General features: G+C 33.1%; 1 pseudogene across 1 annotated transcript; it reads right to left on the bottom strand.

Moving 5' to 3' along the window:
* Positions 1-2,901: 2,901 nt before the first annotated feature.
* Positions 2,902-5,312, bottom strand: LOC111302724 (aldehyde oxidase GLOX pseudogene; annotated as a pseudogene). The gene has a single exon (XR_016345378.1). The product of XR_016345378.1 is annotated as an aldehyde oxidase GLOX pseudogene (transcript).
* Between the last annotated feature and the right edge of the window lie 388 nt (positions 5,313-5,700).

Genomic DNA, 5,700 nt, shown 5'->3' with positions numbered 1-5,700 from the left:
GAATAGTAGGTGTTAAAAAAGAAAAAAAAAACATAATTTGAAATATTATATATATATATATATATATATATATATATATATATATAAAGATGGACATGCAATTGCAGCAAGCACTATAAAAATCTTCTTTCATTTTTTGTCATTATCTCATATAAAGTTATAATTTTAGGTGATGATTTAAAGGAGCGGTGAGATTGACTGGAGTTGTAGTTATGATTTTGAAAAAAAAAATATACGAAAAAATTTATATTGAATAATTTTTATTAAAATTAAAAATTAATTTTAATTAATAGTGTGATAAATTCAATAATACCATATTAAAAATGCAATGAAATCTAAATCTCCGCTTAAGAAATTGAGAAGCTGGTAATTTTTTGTTTGGACATGCAATTCTACCTTGAACGGCATTTTAATAATATTATGCTAAACTAAAGTTAACTTTTATTTAATACAGGATATATAGAGTAGAATGCACTAATTATTTAACTTATATTTTATCGTCTGTACTTTTCAAAATTGAAAATGCAATTTTTTAAAAATATTTTAATTAAAAAAGTCTACCATATTCACTTTTTTCAACCCTATGAACATCCACGTTTATAACCTGTGTATATTTTAGAGGACGTGAGATCACAAATTTTGTCAATTTTTTATAACAATTATTGAAATGTATGAATTTGTAAAAATTTTAAAAATAATTATTTAAAAATTAAATTATTATAAAGATCTCAAATAAAACTAAAATATTATACAAATGTCATAAATATTTAGTGCAATTTATTTCCGTATCTATTAACCTGACAAAAGTGGAAACCTTGACTGACACTAAAATCATATTAATAATTAATAATTCTGCATGCATTCTTTTTGGCCCATGGACGTGGGCTATTAATAAAAACCCAAGTTGAAAATATTGTATAATACTGATTTTATATCAATTAAATTGTTATATTTTTTGTCCAAAGATTTTTAAGTTACGGTCATAATAAAATGTTACATATATAATTAAATTATGATTATTAAATAATCAATTAATAAATTAAAATATAATTATATTATCAAATTTATACACAATAAAACTTAAATTAAAACTTCAACATTTTAGAATCTATTTCTTGTCACTAAGTCAAAGTCTATTGGTTTTTTTTTATCAAATTTCTTAAACTTTGATTTTTTTTTATTTTATATTTATTATTGATAAAAATATAAAAATAGATGTTAAAATTTTGAATGAAATAATTTTTAAATTTATTTTTTATAAGATTTAATTGATTAAAATATTTAAAATAATAGCAATTTAAGTTAAAAAAAAATAGAGAGAAAATTAATTATGGCAATTTAACCGGGACAAAGGAAGTATACATTTATTTGTATACTATTTATATAATTAACAAAAAAAGGTTTTGTACTTTTGTTTAAGTACTGAGTAGAAAAAAAAAATCAAATTAACGTGCAAAGTATAATATTTTAGTTTTGATTTCAAGTTAAAAAGAAGTACTACTTCTAAAAACAATTTCAACCCTGAGGGACGAGGAATGGCTAATGAGAGGACATTCATATCCCTTTTCTTTGGTCGGTTGGTTATAAGAAAAGACAAGAAAAAGAAAGAAAACACGCAGTGGCTTCCCCATGCAGTAGACAGGACCACATCTCAGCTTCAAAGGAGGATGATGACGAGATTTGCTAATCTGAGAAAAAAACAGAAGAAACAATGTTCCAATTTAGAAACACGGGCCAAGTTAGATGGCCCTAGGCTTTTTACCCTTGAGCCTGACAAGGTTGACCCAACATGTGTTTCAGACCTACAATCCCAAATATGAAATCAATGATTTGACAGTGCAGGGTTGGTTTTAGGGTTTACCTCGTTAGTATTAAGCTTCTTTTGGTTTGGATTTGTAGTTAACGTCAAGAAATTAGGAAAATACAATTCTTTGATTATAAATAAAAGATTGGCTGTAAGTGGGCTTTCAATTGAGCGTTATATTGTAATAATCTTAGATCTTTGATCGTTATTTTTTTTTAATTGTGTTCATTCTCGAACCACATATATTATTGATATTTTCTTTTTTTTTATTTTTAATTTTTTGGTTGTTTATTGCTTTTAATCAGTCTAATTTTTAAGTTGATTGTTTTGATTGATTCCGCTATAACTATAGTTTGGATTAAGGTCTAAATCACAGGAGATAACAATTACCTAGGACTTCGGAATTCGGCAATTAATCAACGTGCAACACACCTAAACAGTCAAAACCTTTTCTGGAATCATGACGTGGAATTTCAGAAGGGATAAAATAGCAGTCATAAAGTATGTAGATATTTATTTTCCAGCAGTGGTTTCATTAGAATTGTAATCCAGCCAAGAATACCTTAATCTTATCTTATCTTATCAAACGTGAATTTAGGATTGAAACAAACATTAAAGTGCATTAGCTGTCATGCTTAAGAAAAAAAATACCATTAACTGCAATATCAAATTTCTAGGATAAGATTCGGCGAAGCCTTTCAATGGAGAAATCGAACTTTAGGGTATGGCCTAAATTTTGGCAGAGCAGGAAAGGCTCATTCCACAAGGAGACCCATTCTTGGATTGAACGTTCCAAGGCCTGGTTCATTAAAGCACTACGAGTGATTTAATTCAAGGCCCATCAAGCGACAGTGATGATGGATTTAATTAGTTGAGTGGTCGATCTCATTTGACATGCCCAACAATTACCTTGCATTAATAATATGTCTAATTATATAAAAAAATATATATCTAATTATTGCCAACTGAATTTTGAATCTTTTAGTATGAAATTGGTATTTGAAAGTTGTGGATTCAAAATAATTTATACGTGTGATTTTTTTTAATTAAATAAAAATAAAAATAAAAATAAAAGAGATTTAAAGGTAAATTAAGGATTAGAAAAAAACAATATACCCAATTATCATTATTATTTATATTAAAATCCAATTCAAGAACAACAACCAATATTACATTTTTCATCTGATGACCAATTTTTCTTACATTGAAATTATGAACTAAAGAAACATAATTGCTTCTAACTAGTACTGCTTGATATGGACCCACGTCCCTCTGCTTGGAATAGCATCATGGACCAAAAATAACTGGTAATATCCAGGCGGCGCCAATGCCGCTGTTTCTGGGGCATAGCCTTCCACCAAATAGTTTCCGGAAGGAGTCTTCTTCACTCTGTCGTTGAATGCCAATACTAGCAACCTTTGGTTCATCGCAATTGAATGTGTAGTAAAAGATGGAGCCACCATTGTAACAAAAATATCTGCCTGATTAACATTCCCCTTCAATGTGAACTCCAGAGAAACTTTCTGCTTATAACCTAGCTTCAACCCTGGCTTTACCGCAATGATCGATGGCCGAGGCTTTGTTGGGCTCAAATATGGTGGATAAAATGCTTCAAGACTAAGTTCAGTTGGATAAAGTGCAGAGAAGTTGTAATTCATATTAGGATTGCTGCCACCGACTAAGACTCGACCATCTGATATTAAATGAGCAGTTGAATGATAAAGTCTAGGAATCATAGACGGGGTTAATACCTCAAATCTGGTAATTTTGTCACTGTTTGGAGTGTCTGGGTGGTACAACACTGGGTTCAGAACAGGGTCTCGTGCAACACCCCAACCAGCGGTGCCTTTGGCCGCACCATTTATGATAAGTACGTCTCCTGTTGGTAACATGATCATGTCGCCCATCACTCTGCTGATTGGCATTTCCTCCATTTCCCATTTTGGAGATGCCGCTGTAATTATCAAGCGGCCACAAGATTTTGAGGCTGGAACAAAGATTCCCACATTAGCCTTCTCATTTGAGTCTGGGGGTGTCCCACCGCAGATTAAGACCTCAGCATCTGGGGTGCTAGTGTTATTGTCGTTGTCGGTGCTAAAGAGTTTCAAAGGGAGAAGAACAGAGGAACCTGTGCTAGGATAATTGTGGGAAACGCTACCAGGCATTACAGGATAACTTCTAATCACCTTGTTGTTTACATAATCGAGTAGAATTCCTCGGTCATTGGCGAAAATAAACAGATTTCCGTCAGTTGAGAGATGTAGAAAAGGGTAGAGGTTGTTGGGGACCAGGGGTGAATATCTTGTTTCTTTTAGGAATGAAAGTTGGTATACCCTTTGATCAGAACTGGAGGCTTTAGGAATGAATTCATATGTGAACTGATATCTCCCACCGACAACAATGATCTTCCCATCTGGTAAAACTTGATTAGAAGCATACCATCTTGGTGAAAGAAGACCATTTTGATCCTCTTCCCAGTCGCAATCCATGCATGGCTTGAAGAATCGGACAACTTTTTCGCCAAGTCTATAACCTCCACTTTGCACTAAAGTACCATCCTGTGATAATGCGCCAGAAGAACACCATGTATCCGACAATATAGTGAGTGGCCTAACAATGCGCGTAGCTGGATTGAACTCTACAGAATGCGCATAACAATCAGATGATTGCAACTCTTTTATGCACTTTCCTTGCGGAAGAGTAATGTTGGAAGGACCGAAATCCGTTCTGTCAAAAATGACAATTCGCTCATTTGGTAACAATGCCATATGCATTGCCGAAACTCCAATGCTTCTCTTCAACAGTTTCCATTTTCCTTGGTAAGATTGGGCGCCTAGTGCCAGATTGAAGAGTGATGAACAACTTACCAAGAGTAGGAATACGAAGATTTTCGGCTTCATCGCTTTGCTCATTGCAAAAATAATGCTATTCAAAAAGCATATATCTTGAGGAACCGACATGAATTGCTCGACTGTCTTGCATGTCATATGCACACAGAAAATGGAAGTTAATGACAGGAAGACGTTGTTTTGGTCCTGTGGCATTTTCTTGCAGCTACTTTAGTCCGAATGCAGATAATTGAACATTCAATCAAGCTTCTAATTGGTTATGTTGAGCCATTGGACCATGAAAAGACTACATAGCTGTAACTCAATGCGCATGGTCAGTTGGGATAACTGTAGAGTACTCGAGGTAATAAATGCATGACCAACCAAGGTTTGTTGGTTTGCAGAAGCATTTATGTCTCTATGCAAATGAGTAAATCCGCTTCGTATTTGTAATCTTTCGAGAGCCCGTAAATCTAAAATGTCCTTCTTGTAAAAAAAAAAAAAAAGAAAAGAGTTAAAAAAAAAGGCACGTAGACAGTTTCAGCCCAACTGCCTTCTATGCTGGTAGGCATAGCATTAGTGCAGCATGGGATGATATATATTGACAAAATGACAAGAAAAGATGATGGGAGTGTGCTAGGCCCAGGGTTAATAGCTGTGACGGGCGAGGATGATGAAGATAGTACGGTTTGGTGACGCATGAATATCCTAATTAAGCACCATTATCTGATGCCAAAATCACGATCAATTAGCCTAGATTACTAATGACATTGCTTCTAATCCCACAATTTAACTAAAAAGTTGAAAGTGAACAAGAATATGAATCCCCAATGTAGAATCAAATAGATTTTACCTGCTTCATTTATATTATTGCAGCCATGAGTAGTATATAAAACTGCTATGTCAACCATGCAAACATCAGCGCAAAGAGCACATTTACAATTTCCATTCTCTTTCTTTGGTAAATCCTTACCTTTGCATATCAGTGGGTGGATTGTAGTTGTTGAGGGTATTAAAGAATGGGTTTACATCATCAATATACGCTTCTTTTTCTTTTTGGAGTTAGGC

Source organism: Durio zibethinus, chromosome 9 (assembly GCF_047325235.1).
Source record: "Durio zibethinus cultivar Kanyao isolate XHJ-2024 chromosome 9, ASM4732523v1, whole genome shotgun sequence".
Taxonomy (NCBI): domain Eukaryota; kingdom Viridiplantae; phylum Streptophyta; class Magnoliopsida; order Malvales; family Malvaceae; genus Durio; species Durio zibethinus.
This window is presented reverse-complemented; position numbering and strand designations above follow the sequence as displayed.